The 24,270-nt window shown below is 43.4% G+C and overlaps 1 long non-coding RNA gene across 1 annotated transcript in view; it reads right to left on the reverse strand.

Annotated features, from left to right (window-relative positions):
* Positions 1–229: 229 nt before the first annotated feature.
* LOC143844315 (uncharacterized) overlaps positions 230–24,270 on the reverse strand; it is a 36,294-nt gene continuing 12,253 nt past the window's right edge. The window contains exon 3 of the long non-coding RNA XR_013233947.1: positions 230–1,121. This is a non-coding gene — a long non-coding RNA (uncharacterized LOC143844315). The remainder of the gene's footprint in view (positions 1,122–24,270) is intronic.

The following is a 24,270-nucleotide window of genomic DNA, read 5'->3' on the forward strand; positions in this document are numbered from 1 at the left end:
GGTAATCTCCAAGCCTGGAGCTGGCAGCTCTACCACTCCCCAGACTGTCCAAAGATATAAAATCAAACTGGGAATTGATTGTGATTAGCTCAATTAACAAGCATCAGACCTTTTTACTCTGCATAGTAGAGTTACGAAATCCCAATTATTAGGGATCCATTCATTTGCATCCATTTTGGGACAGGGATCTAAATTATCACCATATGAGGCCATAGAACTTTTCCAATATATTATTTTAATGGTTGCAACAATTTAAAAAAGACATTGGGGCTCTTTTCCCAAATCCAGTATGAAGAGCAAGGCACAGACTCCAAACTAGGTCATTATCTAATCAGCTGCTCCTGTACATTCCCTGAGAAGTACTGTTTAGGCAGATCAATGGCCAGGAGACAGGCTTGGCATTGTGTCATTCTCAAGCACATGCCACCCATTTTATTCTGTACTCAGGACAATGTCATGGAAGGCTGCCAAGACACCTACAGACAACTTACTCTGTACAAAGATCATCCTGAAACAACCTCCATTCTATGGGCAGGATGCTTTACAGAAGGAGACTAAAATCAGCACTCTATCAGTTGTGGGAAATTTTCCTGGGTAGGACCCTGGGGCAAGGGACATAACCCAAGCACAGCCCAGGATCACAGTACATCAAGTCAGAAACCTAAGCATCAAACCAGGACATATCCAAAGAGCACAAGGCAGTCAGTGTCTAGAAGTTCAACCACACTGGGGTCTAAAACAAGACACAGCTCATCAACTACCACTACCATACAATATCTGTGAAGACATGACTTACATACCAGGTTGCTATGTTCTATCGGCTTTTATCTAGAAAACCATGCTGGGCCCCAGTAGCCTTTGTGGCCTTCAGCCCTGATACTATGGTGACTCAAGTTCCCAGGCTGGCCAGCGCCAAGCTGCCAACTGTGTGCTGTTGGTGCTGGTCTTTTATCCCTTTCCAGGTCCACCTCGCCCAGCATTCCAAGGACCTTGAAGATCCAGGGGGTGAAGTTGGCAGCCTTTACTCTTCTATTGCAGTTCTGGATCCTGGGTTGTGGCTCTGCGGTTGTGGTGTGCTGAGTTCAGCCTCAGGAAGACTCTACTTTATCCTGCAGGTCTTCCTGCAAGATCCAAAGAACAAGACCAGTCTCCTCCACTTCTTCATCCAAAGAGGCATTAGCAGGCAGATTCACAACATTAACATTCTTATAGGAGGTCAGGCAGGGTAGCCCTTTAAAGCTCTTTAAAGAAGTCTGGGGGGAAGGCTAGTGAACTCACTCAGACCATTTCCATACTATAGGATTCACAATGGATTGCAGGTTGAACTTTTAGTTGGAGAAGGTTGCCCTACCTTTTCCTGCTCATGTGCAGGGGAGCATTTGGCCCAATGCACCTCATCTACCTTGGATTTGTGTTTCCCACAGGAGCCAGGGAAGCAAAGTTCCCAGTGCGGAAACAGTTTAATCCATCCATTCTCAACTTTTTTACCACTGAGAAACCACTGAAACATTCTTAAGACTTCAAGAAACCCCAGAGGTGTTATGACCATGCCGAATGTGATTGAGAAGCATAGCTGTGTATACACCCGCCCAAGGCCCCTCCCCTTCCCACCCTCTCTAGGCCCAGCATTGACCATTTTGGGAGTGGGAATGGATCAACATGACCATATATGGCCATTTATCATGCAATTAATATTTTCTTAATTAATTAGTTCCTACCCAATTGGGTAACCCTTCCAAGGCAGTCAAGAAACTCCAAGGTTTCACAAAACCCTGGTTGAGAAAGCCTGCACTAATCCAAGGCACTATCCATTGACCCAGAGCCTGGAAAAAGGAGTGAGGACTTGCTAAGTACAAGGTTGGCCATTCTTTGGGGGAGCATTTAAAAGGCATGCCTGGCAGCAACCAAGGAGGAAGAGTCGGCCTCTTCTTTGTCAAGTGTGTAAACTGGATGAAGAGAAGACTAAAAGCAACACTGGAGAATGAGGCAGCTCTGGATTCAGAAAACAGTGGAATCTGACAATGCTCAAATCAATAATTTAAATAGATTAGTATTCTGAAGTCATTATTGGAATGAAGGAGCTGTGCGAACCAGGAAAGCTGAAGACTATCCCTTAAAAAAAAAGTGGGGGGGGGGGAAGATGGGCAATGAGGCAGGCAGGCAAGCTTCACTGATACTTTAACCCTGAACATTTGAACAATTCATCTATATTCACAGATCGTACTAGAATAAAAGACTCTGAAATCAACTGCACATAAGTGGCTATTTTAAGAGCCACCAATTAGCTTGATTCAATACAGAAACACAGGGTTTTTCCCTCTTCTTTTCCCCCCTTTTAAGACTCTTAGAACTTTATTTTTGCAGTATATTCTCTAAAAGAGCTTTTTACATTTCCATCCCATAATGAGAAGCTATTTTGCAAATTATATACACATGTATTTCAGTAAACTTCTGCCATATGGTTTCTAATTAACTTCAGAAAGGTAAACAAGTGAGAATTATTTATTGTGCAGAAACTGGATGTTAAGAAATAAGAATTCTAAGTTGCCTGTGGCCAATGTGATAGCATCATGCTCTTTTGTTTATAAATTGATCTGCATTTTGGAAATATCAGGCAGCAGATAAGGGAAAGCAATTTTGTTTTGTTAGCTCATGTGCAGTTAATCAATTTTGGGAATGCTGTATTGACCCCAGACTGGCCATGGGACTCAAATGAAAGAATGTCCAGAATATGGGTCAAACAGTCAAGCGTTATTGAACAAATTGGTAGTTTATGGGTTTGAAATTCACAGAATCAATTCCTTCTCCAAATGAAGGATGATAGTATTGCCGTATCAGGTCTACATTTTTTGCCTACAGCCACGATCTGTCTGTAACATTTGGCAATAACGTGAATCTATAGCAGTTTTGTATTTGCAGGCTTAAACATCCCCCAGTTAGCCTGCTTGTATGTAAAAATGAGAAAGGCTATTTTATTTTTAAACACAAGCTCTCCTGAGTCTAAAATAGACTGATGCTCATGTGAGAAGATGAATTTCCAATGCTATTTCAACCTTCCTGATCTGTACATATGATACTAGAAGGAGCTTTCTAGACCCCCACCCATTTTTCTATAAAGTTCTACACATCTGTGGATTTAACCCTTCCTTGTGTGGAGAAAAGTCTTCCCTAGATATCAACCCAATAGAAGGGTTCCAGGAGATTAATCATTCTGCCTCCTACCCCCCAAAACACACATACAATACTTCAGTGTTTATTTATAAGAAGAAGAGCTGGTTTTTACCTGCCACTTCTCTACCAAGAAACTCTAAGTGGTTTGCAATCACCTTCCCTTTCCTTTCCCCACAACAGACACCCTGTGAGGTGGGTGAGGCTGAGAGAGCGCTGATATCACTGCTTGGTCAGAACAGTTTTATCAGTGCCGTGGTGAGCCCAAGGACACCCAACTGGTTGCATGTGGGGGAATGCAGAAATGAACCCAGCAAGCCAGATTAGAAGTCCGCACTACAACAAACTGGCTCTCTACAAACATCTGCCCATCTGGGTGAGTGTGGCCAGGTGCCAGAATGTGCCTCCTGTCAACTTGTTCTCAGTTCTCCTCCTGGGCTACCGCTGCCCACCATGGGGCTCGGGCAAAGGCAAGGGCAGCAGAGTTCAGTGGTGCATCTTGTCCCTCAGTGTGGCTCTTCAGCTGCAGCCCATCCCTCAGGCCAGGCCAGTGGGAAATAAATGTGAGCATGGCAGCAATAACAAGCTCAAACTGTAATGCAATAAAAATAAAGTAGTTTAATTTTTAAGCACCACACCAGCCCTCAATTCCCATGGCACTCAAATCGCTCAAGCAAGGGGTGAGATTCATGCGCTGATGTGCGCTTAGTCACCATGCATGCAGGAAGACAAAACACATCAGCTGCCATTACATAAATGTTTACCTATGCAAAATGTATGGAATGCTCCATTTCAACTTAACTAAATCATAAGGTGTGTTTAGGTACTGGAGGGGAAGATGTGTGTGGGGTCAACTTTCAAGTTTTTGGAGCAGCTGAGGCTTACTGCAGATTAGTGTTGTAAATGAGATCATATTGAAAAGAAGAAGGGAGACGACCAAAGATGGTGCTTTGCTAGCCCGTTCCATGACGAGCTCTTGAGCCAAGCAGAGGGCCAGGAGCAGATGCACCTGGCAGACCTGAACAGGATGCGTAAATCTCGCTTGCTGGTCGCCCCAGGAATCGGGAACGGCATCCTGAGGGTCCTACAGATCTGCGGAGACTGAGTTCTCCGGAATATCGCTGCCTGTACTTGGGTCCGTGATGGCGTCCTTGCCATAAATAATTTTCTAAGCTTGAAACGACCAGCTGCATAAAATCCTGCATTCTTCCCAGATTATCTCTTACCAGATTGACAAGAGCTGAAATCTGATGAAATCAATGCAAAGACTGTGAGTTTTCTCTGTGCTTTCCTATTCTTTAAAGCCAGGGTCCAGCCCCCCTCCTTCCCCCCTAACCAATTTACAAGGGAATCCTTTCTTTGGACGGGAGGCAAGCCAGCTAAATACACTCATTAAAACAAAAGAGTTTAAAAATTTGTTAAGGAGAGCTCAGCGGGAGATGCTGACTTAATACAGAGATTGACAAACTGATAATTTCTGATCTCCCGAACTCTCGTGAGACCTCTTGTCTGCAATCTGTGACTATGGAATCTGACAGCTATGGAAAAACTAACTAAGGCACAGTTCTTTCGTTTGTTATGCGAAGGCAACTCAGAGATACTGAAAGTAGTCAAAAAGGTTGAAAAGGAAATCCAAGACACCAAGAAAGAGCTCTCAGACAGAATTGACGGTTTGAAAAAAATAGCTGATGAAAACACAACTCAGCTGGCAACACACCAAATGAGAATCCAATGCCTGGGAGTTAATCAACAGGAGTGGGAGAGTGGCAGAAGATAAATCCAAAGCCCTGGAAGTAGAATCTAAAGCTAGGAACGTAAAAATCAAAGGTGTCTTGGAAGAATTTGGGAAAACAGACCTAAGGAAGGAAATCACCGAAAGCCTGGAAGACTACTTAGAGGAGGAAGAGATTCGGATTGACAAAATATACAGAGTCCATTCAAAGGCAACCGCACGCAAGAAGCAATCAAGAGGCATCTTTGTGGGCCCTGACAGCAAGGCTGCAAGAAATATTCTACCCAAAAAGCCTCAGGCAACGCCGCTGAGCTTGGTGGATCAAGAAGCAAAAATACTTCAAGACCTGCCAGCAGATACATCATGGTAAAGAGCACAATTCCATCTTTTGCGACCACATGAAGAATGTGATGAAAAGTGGAGCAATTACCTGGTCTTTTTCAGGAAAGACAGCAGCAACTTTTAGGTTAGGGCCAACATACGATGGGAACTGACTATGTATTATTTGGGATAACAATAGATTGTATTCTTATATGTATTAACAATTACTTTGCTAAGAAAGACAACAGTAACTTTTAGCTTAGGACTAATATGCAATGGGAACTGAATATGTTCTTTTAAAGACTATACTCTTACATGTATCAACAATTATTTTGCCAGCTGGTTGTTTCTTTTTCTTTTCATCTTTCTGTAAGCGCTTTATATACAATAAAAATAAAGAAAAGAAGAAGAGGGGAGGGGAGACAGGGTAGAAGGAGCGGCAGACTATCGGGCAAAGTCGACATGTCACCGTTTGAGGTGGGAAATGGAGGATGAAGCCAACTTGACTCTTGAGCTTCCTCACTGGGTAAACGTGAATTCCCTTCCCAGGGAAGAAGAAGGAATCCATTTGCAAAATGTTCAGTATACAGGGAGTGCATTCTGATATGCACCCGAATAGCGAGATTTCAGTGTAAAATGCTTGTGATTCCATGGGACATCAAGGCACCCATTGTGCCATTTTGCAGGGGTGAAAACAGTCTGGGAAAGTCAAACAGCTCCTTATATAGCATATAACAGTACTGTAATGTGAACATAATGGACCAACTCCATATATCACTGGCTTTCTTTGGAAATTGATAATTTGCATTGAGATTCCCTTGGTAGTTTGCAGCCAGAGTCTTCCCATTATTTTATGGGTCTATCACCATTACTTGTTTTATGGTGGCCAACTATTTGATGATTTAGGCAGGTAGCTGTATTGGTCTGAAGTAGCACAACAAAAATTGAGACCAATAGCACCTTTAAGACCAACAAAGGATCTTAAATAAATCTTGAATAAATCTTCGTTGGTCTTAAAAGTGCTACTGGACTAAATTTTTGTTGAACTATTTGATGAATTTGCAAAATCCCAAATAAAGACACTGAATTTTAGTACCAATTTGCTTCCAAAAGCTGAATGGTTTGAAAGGCTGAAAAAACATTCAGTGTTCTTGTGCTTCTGGGGCAATAAAAACCATCTCATGTGTACTATTAATGCTGTCCCTTGTTTGTTAAAATTAAATGTAATACATTGGGAGATTTTGTTAATACTGCTGTTCCGTGCTCTAGAAATGCTATTATCTTTAAATTGTTGCTTTCTAAGGATACGAAATACTTGAAGCTGCTGCAAAATTTCTTGCACATATTTCTAAATAGTTGTAAATATTTAATGATTTATTGATATGTCTTTCCTCTTTCCAGATCCTATGGGTTAGGGGATAGAAAACAGCTGATTTTCCCCATGGTTATCATCTCAGTGTAGAGAGCAAGCTTGGTATAGTGGTTAGGAGTGCTCCCCCACATGCAACCAGCTGAGTGACCTTGGGCTCCCCATGGCACTGATAAAGCTGTTCTGACTGAGCAGTAATATCAGGGCTCTCTCAGCCTCACCTCCCTCACAGGGTGTCTGTTGTGGGGAGAGGAAAGGGAAGGCAACTGTAAGCCACTTTGAGCCTCCTTCGGTTAGAGAAAAGCGGCATATAAGAACCAACTCTTCTTCATTTTGACTCATACTCACATACACACACACACACACACTTTAAACCATTTGCAGATGGCTAGAAATTTCCCAGTGCTAAGACATATATTTTCACATCATCACCATTTCTATAATATTTAACCACTCCTGCGGAGCGGATAAAATAAAGCCCTAAGGGCTATTGGGGAGGAGTTAGGGTGGGCTCTGTCCATGATAAAAACTCAGAGGGGTGAATCAGGAGCCGCAAAGCGGCTCCTGATTCACCCCTCCAAGTGCCACTCAAGGGCCAAGTGGCTAATGGGGAGGCACCTTCCAATTGGCCCCTCAACAGGACAGATCAAAATTCCATTCACCCAGCCCAGTATGGCTGCCAGTCTGCTCCTGACCTCCGCAGGGAGATGAGGTCAGTAGGGCTGCCAAGGGGGATGAGAACACAGGCTGCGCCAGCCCTTTTTGCCCAAAGGCTGTCATGTCCAACTGCAAATTGCCTCAGAACCCTGACAGAGCTGGCAGGAGGCTGGTGAGTGTGCTCCCTCCCCTTCCCCCCTTCAGGCCTGCTGTGAAGGAGCCTCTGACAGCCCCTGACTGAGGGGAGGGAGGCATTTTCCTTCAGAGAGCAACACAGGGGAGCCTGAGGGCATTCCTTTTGAGGGGGAGGGGAGACTTTCCCCTTCTGCCAAACAGTTGGCTGACAGGGAGGCCACAGAAAAGCCCCTTCTCACTTAAAATACTGCTCTGCTCGGAGGTTAGACACAGCCAAGCCATGTGTCTTTCTTCTTTGCAACTCTCTGCAGATTTGAGGTCACTGCACAGCAATATTCTGCAGAAGAAACTGGCTCTTTTGTCTCCTGTTTCATCTGCACAACAACCCTGTGCAGTAGGCCTCAAGTCTTTCAATTCAACAACAACCTGTGTGGGAGGCCTTAAATGTTTCTTCTCTACCACAACCCTGTCCAAAGTAGCCCTTTCTGCCTGGGAGCTGATCTTTGTACTCTGCTGGTGAGCTGTAATTCCAGGAGCTCTCCAGGCCCCACCTGGAGGTTGGCTACACCTGAGCTGGAAATATTCCTGTAGGTTTGGAGGTGGTAAGTATCAGTCCTGTGAGTCTGGAAAGTGCAGGAAGTTCTAAATAAATATTTACAGCCTGAAACTGTCAATAGAGAACAAGTAAATGTCTGGCAAATAACCTTGGCCTGGCAAATAAAAAACAGTATTAAGAACCTTACTAAGGTCAAGACTGCTGTGCACAGAGAGTCTTCCTCTTAGGGTTGCCAGCTTCCCTGAAAGTCTCGCTACCTCACCTCCCTCATGGGGAGTCTGCTATGAGGAGAGAAAAGGAAGACGATTGGAAAATGCTTTGAGACACCTGAGGCCTGCTGGGTCACTGCGGCCCATTCCCAGTTCTCTCAGATCTCTCACAACCCCACATACCTCACAGGTTTACTATTGTGAAGAGACGAATGGAAAAGGTGTTTGTAAACCGCTTTGAGACTCCTTTGTGTAGTAAGCAATAGGGTACAAAAATCCGTTCTTCTAAGGAACAACCATGAAAGAAGCATGTGGGCACATAACATTTTATCAACAGTGAAAAAATGGAAAAGAAAGAACAGGGTGGACACCTGTGTACTGTGACTACCCCATGTGTATTAGGGCAGAGGGGCATTTTGATGAATGTGGTCTAATTCAAGAAGGGAAATGATGCACAACTAGGAAGAATTGGTTGCCATGTAATCTTCCCCTAAGAAGAGTCTCCAGTCTGATTTTCCCTTCACATATCTGATGACATGGCTCTGGAAAGCTCATCTGTAACCACTATGCCAAAATTCCCAAAGCTAAGTCCTCTCCCACACTCAACGAACAGTCCACACCACAGGTTCTTGACACCCATATCTCCACACCCATACCCTCATTTGCCACCATGTCATCACAACCTCCCATACAACACACACATTCAACCCCATGCCCTTACAGACTGGACAACTCCTCCCCTTCCTCTTCCCACTGCCAAGCTCTAGCGCCCGTTGTATTCTTGGATACAACGGGCTTTGCCCCTAGTGTACAAATAATAGAAATTATTCTTTAAGTGCCTAAAGAACCATATTCTCTACAAAACTCAAAGCACAGACCTAAACCCCAATTTTTTAAAGTAGTTGTGTCTTTCCCTGGCACCAGCTGCCTTGACAGCTAACAATTAATCTTGTTAAAGCCATGAATAATTCAAGCTCAATACTGTACAATTAAAAAAAAAATACACCCAGTGACAAAAAGGCACTATTAGGACCACCCATGGTGTTTTTGTTCTACTGAACATTTGCTTTTGGACCACCAGCCTGCCCCGCAATTCACTTGACTGAACATGACAAAAAATGAGGATGTCTTCCATAGTGACCCAACCTGGAGGGTAATGCTCTGTCTGCAAAGACACATTCCTTAGGTCATGTAGGTCAAATTTATTCCAGCAGGCATTCCTCTAATGTAATTTGGGGGTCTCTTAGTATCACAGCTGTTGGTTTTTATGTCAAAGGTGTTAGTTTCCGGTGTATTAACTCTTTAATTGTATTTTATTGAAATTATGAGTTTAATTGTTATTAAATTGTTCTGTTGTTAGATGCCTGAATCCCATTCTGAGGGAGGGGTGAGATAATAATAAATAAATACATAACCAAAATTCACATTCTCTTAAGAACCCCCCACAAATTCAACAGCCTGATGTTTCATCTCGGAAATCAGCAAAAAGGCTTCCTCCTTCGCTTCCTTTGGTAGGCTTAATATTTAAAATAGTCAACAGAAACAAATTAATGAAGACCAGAAGAAGGCAATATTCAAAATTAAAACCATAGCATCTTAATCAGAGGTGTTATAAACAGTTTGACAAGGGAATAAGATCATCTGACAATATCACCTGAAACTGAATTCCACTAATAAAAAGTAGGGAGGAGAAAATACAAAGACATAAAATAGATCAAATATGAGGCTTTGTGACATGCAAAGGAATACAATGACCAAACAAAGGTGAACATACAGAAGTTAAAAATGAAAGATAAGCATAAACTAGAAATTGAAAGCATTTCAAAGTTGGGAAGCAATCTTGAATATGAAAAAGAAAAAGACACCATGCAAAGAAATCCAAAGCAATTTTATTTCTGCGAGAGAATGAACAAGCTGTGCCAAAAAAATAGAAAACTGAAAAAAAGAGGCTCAAAAACAAAGATATGAAGGATAGACAAATGGAAGATTGCAATAATCCAGATGAAGCCAAAATGGAGGATGCCTCGAAACTGTTGAGTGGAATCAACAGACAGGAACTAACACTTTTTAGGTTCAAGCTTCACAATGGAAAAATGGGCTCTATAATTGACTGATGTCATGAGAGAGGGAAAGGAAGCAACTCAACCCCAACATCTTCAAATTAAGGGGAGCAAGAGAAAAATCTGGAATATTAAGGGGAGGAATTTTGAGAGAAGAAAAATATAGAAGGAGCAAGAGAAAAATCTGAAATACAGTTCAGTAAAAACTAAGCACGCTTGAGGTCCACCAGCTTTGAGAAGAAAGAATTAGGAAGGAGTCAAACTCAAAAATGCTCATCAGAGAGCATTCCCTCAGCTCTATCCAGTTTGGGATCTGACCCATCAACTCCAGTTCCATGGACAGTGTCCTCAGGATACGCCTGGTGTTTGCTAATATAGTCTTCAGAATGGACACAAGCAATGATAATAAATCAAATATTACATTCAAATCAGAGCTTGATGCTTTTACTCTACCTAGCAGCTTTCAGGAGGCACAAAGGCAACTGAATGTTATTAAGGTAATAAACAAAGCAGTCCACAAGGAGGTCTAGAGCTAGGTGTTCTATTCAAAGTAGCAAGGACAAAAATTCAAGGTCAACAGACAAAGCAGGCTATCAGGATATAAGGCTCTCTTCCTGAAAAACAAACACAAGATTATCAGCATGGCCTCAAACACTACTTTACTTACCAAAAGCCACAAAAGTGTGTACAAAAGGTTGCTCCCACAAATTAGCTCTCCTCTGCATCTCCCTTTTATCAGCCTAATTAGCTGACTCATGGCTGAAACCCAGGTGTTCTGACTTACTAAGAACTTGGCCCTTGATCAATTCTGGGTGATTGATGCTGTGCTAACAATGGAGCACACCTTAACCCCACTTTTGTCTTTGATACTATGCCATCTCAGGAAACCCTGGAAGTGAGAGACAAACTGATTTCTGTCTCTTTTTCCCCTGCCAGAACCATCAGGCCTCAGATCTTTTGGCTGGTCCTGCCTCTAAATCCAGCTGCTCTGATGGGCATTCCACTGGTACAGCTCCGAGTTCCTCTTTCTCATTCACAGAGGCAGAGGCAGCTGACCAACTCATGATAGCTTCAGCAAGCCTCAGGGTAGAATCCAAGGGATATAGAGAAAGTGCAAGTGTGATGTAGTATTTACAGCCTCAATGAGAACCTGGGAGACCTGGATTCAAGTCCCCACTGTACTAGGAAGCTTATTGGATGACACTTTCCCTTTCACTAACAAGAACTATATACCAGTTAGGGATTGGGGATGCTGCAAATATAGCCATGAGCACACTTGACTGTTGGATGTACCATGCTCAAAGACATGAGCCAATGCAAGCCTCTCACTCATTCAGTTTGGTTCATCCCAAGCGATGGCAAAGGACTGTTGAACCATTTGCTAATTCCCCCAACTGCATGTGTACAAAGATGCTAACAGTTCAAATAAATTGGCAGCCATTAGCATTGCTATGGACTACTTTAACTTGGAAGGGTAGAATTTGATTGAAACAAGAGCCAGCTTGGTATAGTGGTTAGGAGGGCCGATTCTAATCTGTACAGCTGGATTTAATTCCCTGCTCTTTCACATGCAGCCAGCTGGGTGAACTTGGGCTCGCCACAGCACTGATACACCTATTCTGACGAGCAGTAACATCAGGGCTCTCAGGCTCACCTGCCTCACAGGGTGTCTGTTGTGGGGAAAGGAAAAGGAAGGCGACTGTAAGCTGCTTTGAGACTCCTTCAGATAGAGAAAAGCAGCATATAAGAGCCAACTCTTCATCTTTTCATACACTTCTGACTGGTTTATATGATTTGTAGGCAATTTGCTTGTTTAAACAATTGCCTACCAAGCAAGACTGTTAAACCGCAGAAGAAGAATTGATATTACACCTCATCAATCTCTACCTTCAGGAGGTCTCAAAGTGGCTTACAATTGTCTTTCCCTTCCCCTCCCCATAACAGGCACCTTCCAGAGGAAGTTGAGGGCAGAGAAAGGTCTGAAAGAACTGGTATGGTTGCCAGATCCAGGTTGGGAAATGCTTGGAGATTTTGGGGGTGGATCCCGAGGAGGGTGGGTTGAGGAAAGGAAGGACTTTGGTGACATATAAGACCATTCCAAAGCAGCCATTTTCTCCAGATGACCTGAACGCTGTTCCCTGGAGGTAAGCTGTAATTAAAGTTGTGTGCCCTGGCGTGCTTGGCCGCTTCGGCAAGCCCTGAATCCCGAGGTAGGCAGTGCTGTGGCACGGAGGGGAGAGGCAGTGCCAGTGGTGGAGTACCAGCCGGTGCCCGAATGCAGGTGCAGTATGGGTGCCGGCTGGTGCACTGTCACCGCCCCTCCCCTCTGCACATTGGGTGCTCACCGAAGCGGCCAAAGTGCTCCAGAGTGTACAACCGTAGTCGTAATAGTGGAGAACTTCCACCACTTGGAAACTGACAATCTTAATGACAGGCCCAAGTTCATCCAACTGGCTGCAGCTGTAGGAGGAGTTGGGAATCAAACCCAGTTCTGACAGATTAGAGTCCACAACTCTTAGCCACTACACTGGGGTTAGCAGAACTCAATCAGGTGCTGCATGGGAAGTAAGGAACACAACAATATACCCTGCCAAATACCCATGCATCAAAGATGCAGTCTTTTCTGTACCCCTGTTTTATTGAGTTTTCAGACTTTGTATACTGCCCTGAGATGGACAACCAAGAGAGGCAGCATATAAATCAAGAAATAAACTATTGAACCTATTGTTGTGGGGGAAAAAACAAAAACAAATTTAGTTCGTGTTTGACAAACAGGGAGCCAAGCAAACCAGCCAGCACCCAGACCTGGGATGGCAGCTGTATCTTCATGAACTGCGGTGGGGTGGGGAGGGGAGGGAAGGGGGGCTCTTCTTTGCTCCTTTGAGATTGTGGGAAAACATATAGCAATTATGTTTGCACAGGTCCCCTTTAATAGTACTCTTTTCTTCTGCAGGGCTCTTGCAAAATGCTGCTCCCATGTATTTGCATAAGCATTGTCTGGTAAGCTATTCAGGAAAGGCATTTAATTCTGTAGCTGCCCAAATTCCAGTGGGAGCCAAACACTTCATTCTCTTAAGTGCTTTTAGAAGTACAGACACTCTGTTCCCAGTGATGTCTGCCGAATCCTATCCCGTGGTCATGACACTGCAAATACTGCCTGTTTTTTTTTGTTTTTTTTTTGTTAATAGAAAATAGAAGTGGGACACCCCCAAGGACTTGCAGGAGGCATATCATTTCCCCTCCAGTATAATTTCCTCCCTTCTTTCCATGAAAACCCTCCAACCTCTCCCCTTTCCACCCACCAGACAACTGAATTTTATTTGCCCCTATAATAATTTCCTGCTTTCCCTCACCCTGCTGGTCCTGGATCAGATCCCATTGTATAGTGAGGAACCTCAACAGACTCATGAGATACCTCTATTTCCCCTGTTGCCACCCCTTCCACATAATTTCTGAGATAGCCAACCTGGAGGGAACATTGAGTGACTTAAGATGACTCTCCCTGGCTGAAGTGGACAGGATGCTAGCCTCAGCACAGCTGTCCACCTGGCCTTTAGACCCCTGCCCATTGTGAATACTTAAAACAACTGATCCAAAGGTAGGATTCCCCTCTCTGGGAGATGATCAATCTCTCCCTCTGAATGGGAGAATTCCTGGGGGACGGGGGGTTGAAAGGGGCAGTGGTACGGCCATTGCTGAAAAAAAATCTCTGTACTCACGGGAGCCCACAAACTACGAACGAGTCTCACATCTAGCATTTAAGGGGTTTTGCACCTGTTATTTGTAGACCAAAATTTGGTTTGGGGAGAAGGGTCATGACAGCCTTATAGGTTTGCTGACTTGGCTGTGATTCAGTTTCAGCAAGGAAACTCCTTGCACCAGTACGTCTATTTCTACAATAAAGAAATTTATTTTGCATCAAAGTGTCTGCTTACCGGAAATTCAACTGGGCTTTGACAGCTTGTAACTGCCACCACTGCCTGTGGCAGTAAAATCCACCTGTTCATTAATCTTTGGGTGAAGAAGGACTTCCTTTTCTCTGTTCTAAGCCTACTGCTCATTAATTTCATCTAGTTGTCACAAGTTCTCGTATTGTGAGAAAGGGAGAAAAGGGCTTCTTTATCTCCTCTATCGCAGGCATAATTTTGTAGACCTCTATCAAGTCACCCTTCAGTCGTCATTTCTCCAAGCTAAAGAGCCCAAACCTCTTTAACAAAGTCATCCCACAAAGTAAACATGAATAATCCAACGTATTTGTGAGGTTGCCTTAATCAGCTGGCTTCCTGACTGCAGACCTAATGTCAAAAGGAATTGTATGCTCTGGCCCTACAAGCTTAGTTATCTGAAGTGACACATGTCTGAACCCAGAAGGCTGTACAGCAAACAATGCTCTGTCACATAATACGACATATGCATGCACTCAGGCTATGGAGCCGCCACATTAATAAGGCCTCTTTAGACAGAGCGGATGAGCTCCCCATTTATATGGTACCTTTGAAAGCAATTTTTTTTGCTTTTTTGAAGACTTCTTGTCAAAGGGAGAGGGGGAACCCCTAGAAAAAGCTCCCAAAGAATCAAAAGGTTTTCAAAACATGTAAAGCTGACTTGATGTCCCCACCCCCACCCCTGTGAAGCTAATCAATTTGGAATCTATTCATATGAACTTAACAAAATGCAAATATGGTTTCAAAGGAAGCTCATTGAGGACCGCTGGGCTAGACAGTCACTGGAGATGCTTACATTTACTTAGATTTTTAAAAGCAAGTAATGTGGAAGACAGAATTAGCAGTATTTTTTTTTCTTCTGCAAAAGTGTTTCTGAGTCAACTCTAGGGATGCCAGCCTTCAGGCAGGGCCTGCAAATCTTCTGGAATTAAAACCTTGCTCCAGACTACTGAGAACAGTTCCCTTGGAGAAAATGGGTGCTTCGGAGGGTGGACTCTTAGGCATGGTACAAAACAAGATGAGGAAAAGGTGGAGAATAAACTTAACCCAAATAATCAACAATCAAAGAACCAAAGGTTAAAGACATTCAAATTAAAGGGCCTAATAATGCTGTATCTCAATATATAACATGCTTATTCTTAAATATAAAGAAATTATTTGTATATTTATTATAAATATATTTAAACTACAGAACAGTGTCCACATGCTGCATCTACATTATATTCCCTTGGACCAGGGTGTAAACTGCACGGAGCTTTTATTCCAATCCCAGGTCAGTCCCTGCCATCTACACAGAATGCTATTTCCGTTTTGATTTTGGGCGATTTAAATTTTCCTTCTGCAACAAGAAGGATCGGTCCGGAGTGACCCTGCCTTTATTGTGCAATATCTTAGAGTGCTTTTAATACTCAATGTTTTAAGAATTGAATTGAGAAAGCAGGCTGTTTTGAATCTGGGCTTTGCTCCGTGGTAGAGAACCCCTGATTGGCCAAAGCTGCTCATGAGACAAGCTTACCTTAAAGGAGAAGCCCCTAATTTCTCTCAACTTCTGTCAGTCTTGGATTTTTTTTCTCCCACCTCTGCCTTCTTTGATCATCTCTCCCCCCCCCCCCTCCAAGAAAAGAAAGAGGCTCCCTGCTTGGCTCCTCTCCCCCTCCCTTCAAGAAAAGAAAGAGGCTTGGCTCCTCCCCCTTCTGAACTACCCTAACCACGTGCAGAACACTTTTCTGTTTCAATGGGGGGGGGGGGGAAGGAAGACCCAAGTTCAAATCGATCTTAATTCAACAGGATTGACAATGGAATAAACAAAGTAAGAGCAGACTCTGCCCAAGATAAGAAGGTATAATATTAGAATACCTTAACAGAAAGGTATTCTTAATGGGAGCAGAAGTTTATCTACATAAGTCCTCTGAAATTACATCTCCACCTTGAGTCACAGATATTGATTATAACAATTTCAACTTGGCCTGACTTTTAGAACCTATTGTGTTAATATAGCAATCAGGAGCCATTATGTAATCACTATGTCAACATGACATCTAATAACTCAAGAAGGCTGTTTGGCCAAAATGTGTGTGGTCAGGGTCGCATTAGGTCTATGCTTGGCATAATTATAATATTTTTATGTGCTGGCAGGGACTCATGGGAATTGTAGTTCATGGACATCTGGATAGCTACATTTTGGCCACCCCTGGCATAAAGCAACATCCCACTATATCTGGCTGCAGCACTGGTGCAGCATGGCAACATCTGTATAGCTGAGACACTTTGCTGATGGAAACAGGGACTTCATGTCCTTTGAACTTCCCTATTCTCTCACTCATAGGGTTGCCCTGACCAGCAGTCTGCTGGAAACTGTAGCACACTTTCATGGTGTTAGGGTTGCCAAGCTCTGGGTTGGGAAATAGTCTCCAAACTCTAACATGGAGAACTGGGTTTGATTCCTCAATCTCCTTCACATGAAGTCAGCTAGGGGATCTCAGTCACTGTTCTCTCGGAACTCTCTCCACCTCACCTTCCTCACAAAAAAAGAGGAAGGTAAGGTGATTGTAAGCCATGTTGAGACTGCATAAGGTTGAGAGAAGCCAGGTATAAAACTTTCTGCTCTCGTCTTCAAACATGCCTCCTGTTATTGGGATCAAGTGGTGAGGATTATGTGAGCTGGGCAAGGAAAACAAATTCCATCCAAACCAGCGACATTGCTGCTAAATTCTGTACCCAACATCCCTCGAAATCTTTGTTTTGCATTATTGAAAAACGATATCCGCTCAATACTTTTTCAAGATTCATAAGAGATTCACTATTTTAATCAGTAACACTGTTTACACTCACAGGCAACAACAACAAAAAATGACCAGCATTCAATATATTGTGAACGATTTCAACAGCTAATAACATTATGCCTTGCTGGGGGAGGGGGGGGGAGAGTTCTGGCAACTTTACAACACCCTTCTGCAAGGATTAAAGCTAGGGTTGCCAGCCATTGGCAGGGAATTAGCAGGGACTGTGATGGGGGCAAACCCAGAAGTGATGTCATTGTACCAACATGGAAATCTGGGATTCTCCTCCCCAACTCTACCATGTGATGTCACTTCTTGTACTGGAAGTGGCAGTGTAAACCCAAGTCCTTTTCAATTTAACCGTTTATTTCTATTCAAAATGTTTAGAATGCAGGACCCAGGGAGCAGAAGGTCACAGGGCATGGGCAGTTAGTCTCATATTAGCAACTTCAGGGCCTCACTCCCTCAGTAAGTCTTCCATGCAGCCAGGGATTTCAGTCTCCCAGTGGATCCTGAAGATCCCCTGGTTTTACAGCTCACCAACAAGTATCAGTTAAGTATCTGTTAAAATGCTGTAAGAATGTATGTCTGTAGATACTTTGATGCTGATCAATGACCGTAATAAATAAATAAATAAATAAATAAATAAGTTCCCCTGGATGAAATGGCTGCTTTAGAGGGTGGAATCCATAGCATTATACTCCATGGAGGTCCCTCCAAGCCCCAGATTCCATGCACTCCTGTTTCCAGCCTCAAAGCCTCCAGGTTTTTTCCAGCTCAGAGCTGGCAACCCCAGTTTCCTCTGTGTGTGTGTGTATCACTGGGCACTGTCTGCAGGGATTAGCTTTCGACTTGAGTGCCTTTTCTGAAATTCACCGAAGGACACCAAAGATCTCCCCTCTACAAAAGTTGCTGTGTTTATAGACACTGTGATTCTGTAGTCTCTGCTTGCAAAGCTATCAAGTTATCATGAAGGAGTTCATGGTGATTGTAGTCCATGGAAATCTGCAGAGCCACAGTTTGGACACCCCTGTACTAAGTGCTGCTAACAGACACACAAAATCCAAAAGTCATATCGGCATGGATTCAAATATTCCTTCCCAGACCAATTAGAAAATTCAGAATGGGTGGGGGGCTTTGCTTGGTCAGGACAACGGCCCAACCAGAGCAGAGCTAGCCCATGTTTGTATATGGAATGTCATCAGCCAGTTCAGGGTCTCCACACTGCACTTCACGCTGCCCAGAAAAAGAAAACCAGAAAGTGAGGCAACAATCATTGTCAGATTGGAAGTCTTCAAAACAGGCCTGACTGATGGAAAGACTTCTGTTCAAGGTTGGTGCTCTGCTGTTCCAGAATAGAATAGAATCATAGAATCATAGAATCATGTAATAGTCATTTGGGAAATGATATTACATTTGGGAAATGATTATGTGATGCATAAATATAAAGAGGGAGATACCTGGCTTGATATTAATATAGAAGAGACTTAGGAGTTCTGGTGGACAATAAAAAGAAGATGAGCAGCTAAGAAGGCTAATGTAATATTAGGCTGCCTTGTTAGCAGCACAGAATCTAGAGCAAGGGAGTCTGTAATACCACTCGATTCTGCATTGGTTATACCACAATTGTAATATTCTGTCCAGTTCTAGGCACCTCAATTCAGGAAAGATATTGACAAGTCATGCCTTATAAGGAAAGGCTGAAAGAGTTGGGTATGTGTGGCTTGGAGAATAGGGCATGGGGTGATATCATGGTGTTTAACTACATAAACTACTATGTTTAACTTGAGTCCAATAGCACTTTTAAGACCAACAAAGATTTATTCAAGACATGAGCTTTCGGGTGCATTCACTCTTCCTCAGACAAAATGGAACAAGGGTCATAAGAGTTCAGATATAAGGCAAAAGTAAATTAGTAAACTGTGTCATAATATCCAAATTATGCAGTATGGCTATTCTTTGCTAAAAAAACTAATCAGTCTTTTTGAGTTCAGCTGTCGTTTTATTTCTCCAATGTTTTTTGTGAACTACAACTGAACTCAAAAGGACTAATTAGCTGTACTGGACTCCATTTCTGTTTTGCTACTTTAGACCAACACATCTACCCACTTGAATCTACATAAAAGGTAGACAGGTTGAAGAGAGGAACAACTTGTTTCTTGCAGCTTTAGAGACAAGCACCAGGGGCAATGGGATCAAATTACGGGAAAGGAGGTTCTACTTAAATATGAGAAAGCATTTTCTGATCAATAGGACTGTTCGTAGATAGAATATGCGGCCTCGAAGGGTGCTGGAGTCTGCTTCATTGAAAGTTGTTAGGAGGAAGATTTTAGGAGTACTTGTTAGGAATGTGTTATTTTTAAGACCTCGAGAAGGTGGGGGGCTGGACTGGATTGTCATCTGTGGGGTCTTCCCACTCTGTGATTCTGATTCTGCCTGCAAGAATATTGGCCTTCAGGTCTCTAGTGCATCTCAACAACTACTATTGATTCCACAAATATGAAGGTACTTATGCAAATGCTTCCTTCCATGCATGGAAACATTTCCATGGCTATTCATCCGCACAGGCTGATCAGAACATTGGCATTATTCTCTTAAGAGGCAGGGAAATTATAAAGTATGTGTGGGTCAGCTTTACCATTCAGACAACAATATCTAAGAAATAAATACCAGGATGGTTCCAACACTCACACAATACATTTTGGGGGTAGGAGTAGCACTTAGCTGTATTTATTATTTTTTGCCCAAATAAATGGAAAGATACAAAAATAAAAGCCAGCTATATGCTTTTTGATTAAGTCTCAATGGGATGGGTTGAAGTTTAGCTACTAACACAGGCATATTGCAGAAGAAGAAGAAAAAAGCCTTGACCTAGTCTTCACAATTCTTATGTTTACAGAACATGCATTCACTCTCATGCAAACTTAAACAAGTCATCAGTGACAGCTAACACTTTCATGAATGTAAAAGGAACTCCATGGCCCTCTATTTTGTCATTGCTCTTTAACCAGATTCTGGTGACTAAGGAAACCTACCAGATCCCCTCCCACACAGAGCACTTGTGATGAAAATATCATTAAATGAAGGACAAGGACTCAAACATAGCAGAAGTAAATGCTGACTTGAACTGCCAGTCTGCCTTCAATCCCCTCAGATCACCAGGTCCTTCCAGGAAACACAGGGAGGGTGAAGGGATATATTGGGAACAGCAGGAAGCCCAGCTGATGCACAGTGATGTGTCCATTGTCACTGCCCACATGACCTGGAAGTGGCTTCATCTCATTTAGGATGTCAGCGTGAAACTCTGGTATGTGGGTAAAAACTCTATGGAAAATTTGGCTTCTATCATGAAGTTTTTGCCCCAGTACTAGTGTATCACCTCAGTCTCCCAGTTGTGATGGCATCTTTTCCTGAAATCCCAGCTACTCGTTTTATCCAAGAGCCGAAAAGGCCCTGACTCTGGTTAAGATTGAGCACACCTCTCTGGGGATGAGCATCACCAACTGGTTGGAATTGGCTGAACAGAGAGCCCTCTGGGTGACATATTTGAACAGACAGTCCCTCAGGTATGAAGGTCCCAGACTGTGTTAAGTCCTTAAAGTTTAAATCCAGCACCTTAAACCTGATCCAGAACTCAGTCAGTAACTAGTACAACTGTTGGAGAACTGGTCACATATGTGCTCTCCATGGGGTCTCTGACAGGACCTGTGCAGCTACATTTTTAACATAACCTAGCTGATTCTCAAGGCTGACTCTGACCAGTTTGAGGACTTAAAAAAAAATCTCCCCTGCCAGACCCTTCAATCTGTTAAAATTCAGTCTGTTTAGGCCCTTATCTCATCCATTATTAGCTTAAGAACAGTGAATGTGGTCTAACCATTATCTGACCAAACACATAATTTTGAATTATTTTGTCCCACATGAGTCTCACAGACAACCTCGTAGAGCAGGGATAGTCAACCTGTGGTCCTCCAGAAGTTCATGGACTACAATTTCCATGAGCCCCTGCCAGCATTTGCTGGCAGGGGCTCATGGGAATTGTAGTCCATGGACCTCTGGAGGACCACAGGTTGACTACCCCTGTCATAAAAACACCCCCCCCTGATAATGGTAACTAAGAACCAGTTCCAAAGCTAAGAAGTCTGCCCAGAGGCATCCTAAATTTGTAGAAAGCTGAGGAATCTATGGTTTAACCTCAGAGTTATGGGTAAATCTGAGATCACATCCTAACAAAACGATATAACTTTGGAGTTGCACCAGAAATGACCTCTTGGTATCACATGCTATATATTGCTCCCCTCACCCCCACCCACATTTTCTCATGTCATCCAGCTCAGCCACTGCAGGGAGAGATGGAAGAAGAGATTCCCCACCCTCACTTTCTATTGCCTGCAGCTGCATAGTGTGATACATTATTCCATTTCCGACAGAAACTAGGTTTTACCATAGAATTTCCAGCAATTCCTAGAAAGGCATCATGCTACTTGTGGAATTCACATGCCAGTGATGCTCCCCATGTTCTGCCTCCTCAGTCTCCTGCTTGTTGGCAACCACAGAACGGCGCCTCCTATATCCTTTAGAAGAAGAATAAGAAGAGTTGGTTCTTATATGCCGCTTCTCCCTACCCGAAGGAGGCTCAAAGCGGCTTACAGTCGCCTTCCCATTCCTCTCCCCACAACAGACATCCTGTGGGGTGGGTGAGGCTGAGAGAGCCCTGATATCACTGCTCAGTCAGAACAGTTTTTATCAGTGCCGTGGCGAGCCCAAGGTCACCCAGCTGGTTGCATGTGGGGGAGTGCAGAATCGAACCTGGCATGCCAGATTAGAAGTCCGCACTCCTAACCACTACACCAAACTGGCTCTTTAGTCTGTGTATCTACTCATGCAGTGAAGTAGCATGACAGTGACACTGTCAAAACCCCGTGGGATTTACCATGTTTACTGTGATTCTGTTTGATCTGATTCCTCACCTATATGATGGGTACCATGTTTCAATATTTATGGTACTGTTCAAACCCCTTTTGTTTAGAGTAAGCTGGCAGCCATTCAGTCCTGGGTGTCTTACACGTAGCTCACATCTCCTGGTCAGGTACCTCACCCCCCTGTTGAGCCCCTCACTTTCCACACCTTTGGTAGCTCTCCTTATCTCGGACAGCCCAGAACCTGGGCCACTCCTACGATATATTGAAGCAATATCCCCCTGGGAATGACCAGCCCCCACCCATGGCTTGAGTGGGACATCTGCAACTTAGCATGATGCTATGTCTTGTGGGGAATGGGGGTTGGGACTCCGAATACTATATGGAGCCTGAACTGAGGGTCCTCAGTTCAAAGAGTGTGGTTTCTACTACCTCTATGAGACCTTACAAAGAAATCTGATTTTACAATTATGAGTCTTGTTGGCATCTACAGGGAACAGTCCTCAGAGATACAAGATCATCCCTTGTTGGAATATGCGAAGTATGTAGTGTGCATGATTCAATGGCTTACAAAGGAGAAGGGAGGAGGGGGAGGGGGAGGACGAGGAGAAGGAGAAGGAGGAGAAAAACAGTTGGTTCTTATATGCCGCTTTTTTCTATCCGAAGGAGGCGCAAAGTGGCTTACTGTTGCCTTCCCTTTCCTCTCCCCACAACAGACACCCTGTGAGGTAGGAGAGGCTGAGAGAGCCCTGATATAGTGCTCAGTCAGAACAGCTTTATCAGGGCCATGGCGAGCCCAAGGTCACCGAGCTGGCTGCATGTGGGGGAGTGCAGAATCGAACTCAGTATGCCAGATTAGAAGTCCGCAGTCCTAACCACTACACCAAGACTACCCTACAGGGGGCAAGGAAGGAGATATGTAGTTAATAGATTTAAATCAGAAACGTTCTGTTATGTTTTCAAATAATATCCCCCTGACTGGCTCCATCGGAGACTTCCTGCTCCTCTGAGCACACTTCCTCCCTATTTGCCTTCAGATAATGAAGAACAAGTTAGTTAAAACTGTAAGCTGTGTCTCAGACCTCTCTTTTTAAAAAGTTGTTTCTACAGTATTCTCAACAAGGCAATTTATTCTTTAAGCCGCTGGTGCTCTCTCCTATGTGCATACTTAGATTCTGCCAGCACCCCTTGATGGAACAAATTCTTCCATTGCACCCAGAAGATGATTATATGAGGGGGGCATGGGAAAACAGTTTGGCAACAGTTTGCTGATGCTTGATGCCATTTCTGCCATAAAACTGGAAGTGACTTTATCATGTTTGCAGTGCACTTTATGATTCACTCAAAACTATGACTTAGCCAGAGTTTGAGGTGAATCCTAGAGAAACATAATTATGTCAGTAACATTGCATTTTGTTGGGGTGCCAAATTGACCCCCGATTTCCCCACCACCGGATGAGCAGCAGCAGAGGACCAGAGGACTAGGGCAAAAGTTCTCCTGGGTGTCATAAATGGCACTGACTCTTGGCTTGGGTTAATGATAGAACGTTTCCCAGTGCTTGGCTTGGTTTTCCATTTCCAGAATTTTGATCCATGGTTGACCTAAACCTGGCTATCACTCCTCTCATATGCTTTATGGCAGGGGTAGTCAAACTGCGGCCCTCCAAATGTCCATGGACTACAATTCCATTCGCTGGCAGGGGCTCATGGAAACTGCAGCCCATGGACATCTGGAGGGCTGCAGTTTGACTACCCCTGCTTTATGGTCAGGTGCTTGCTAATCAGTGGGTGCTGGGTCTAAACATTTGAATACCACAGTGTTAAGGATGCTGTTCTCTACTGGCTCCCAGTCACAGTCCATGTTGTAGGCCCAGAAGGCCGAAGGAACTGAGGATGGAGTTTGTAACAGACATTAAAGATGGCAGCCCTCAGGATAAACAGAATTGACATTCTAGAACTAAGCTTTCCCAAGAACACAAGTGAGGTAGGCATCCAATTTTAATCCCGAGGAAAGAAAATACAGTTCAGCAATCAAAAATTGCTGGAAACACTGACTCATGCAATACAGTATGGTTGTCAACAAAATAACTTTCATTTGGCTGCTTTTCTTTACTGACCTGACTGACATTTTCTGTTCCGCACCTATTTATGACATTAGAACTGAGAAATATACAGACAAAGTAATATAAGGTAATAAAAAAAAACATTAAGTAAATGGTTTAGCAAGTAAATCTGTCCCCCCAAATATTTCCTTATGTGTGAAATGAATGTCAAAAGAATGCTAGGCGGCCACATATGAAAAGACCACCTACCAAAAGCCATTACATATGCTGGCAATACAAGAAGGAATTTCTTAACATCCCAGCACGTTCCGCTTCCTTCATGAGATTTTTTTTAAAAAGGTTGTTTCCTAATTCCAA

This window comes from Paroedura picta, chromosome 9 (assembly GCF_049243985.1).
Source record: "Paroedura picta isolate Pp20150507F chromosome 9, Ppicta_v3.0, whole genome shotgun sequence".
Lineage (NCBI taxonomy): Eukaryota > Metazoa > Chordata > Lepidosauria > Squamata > Gekkonidae > Paroedura > Paroedura picta.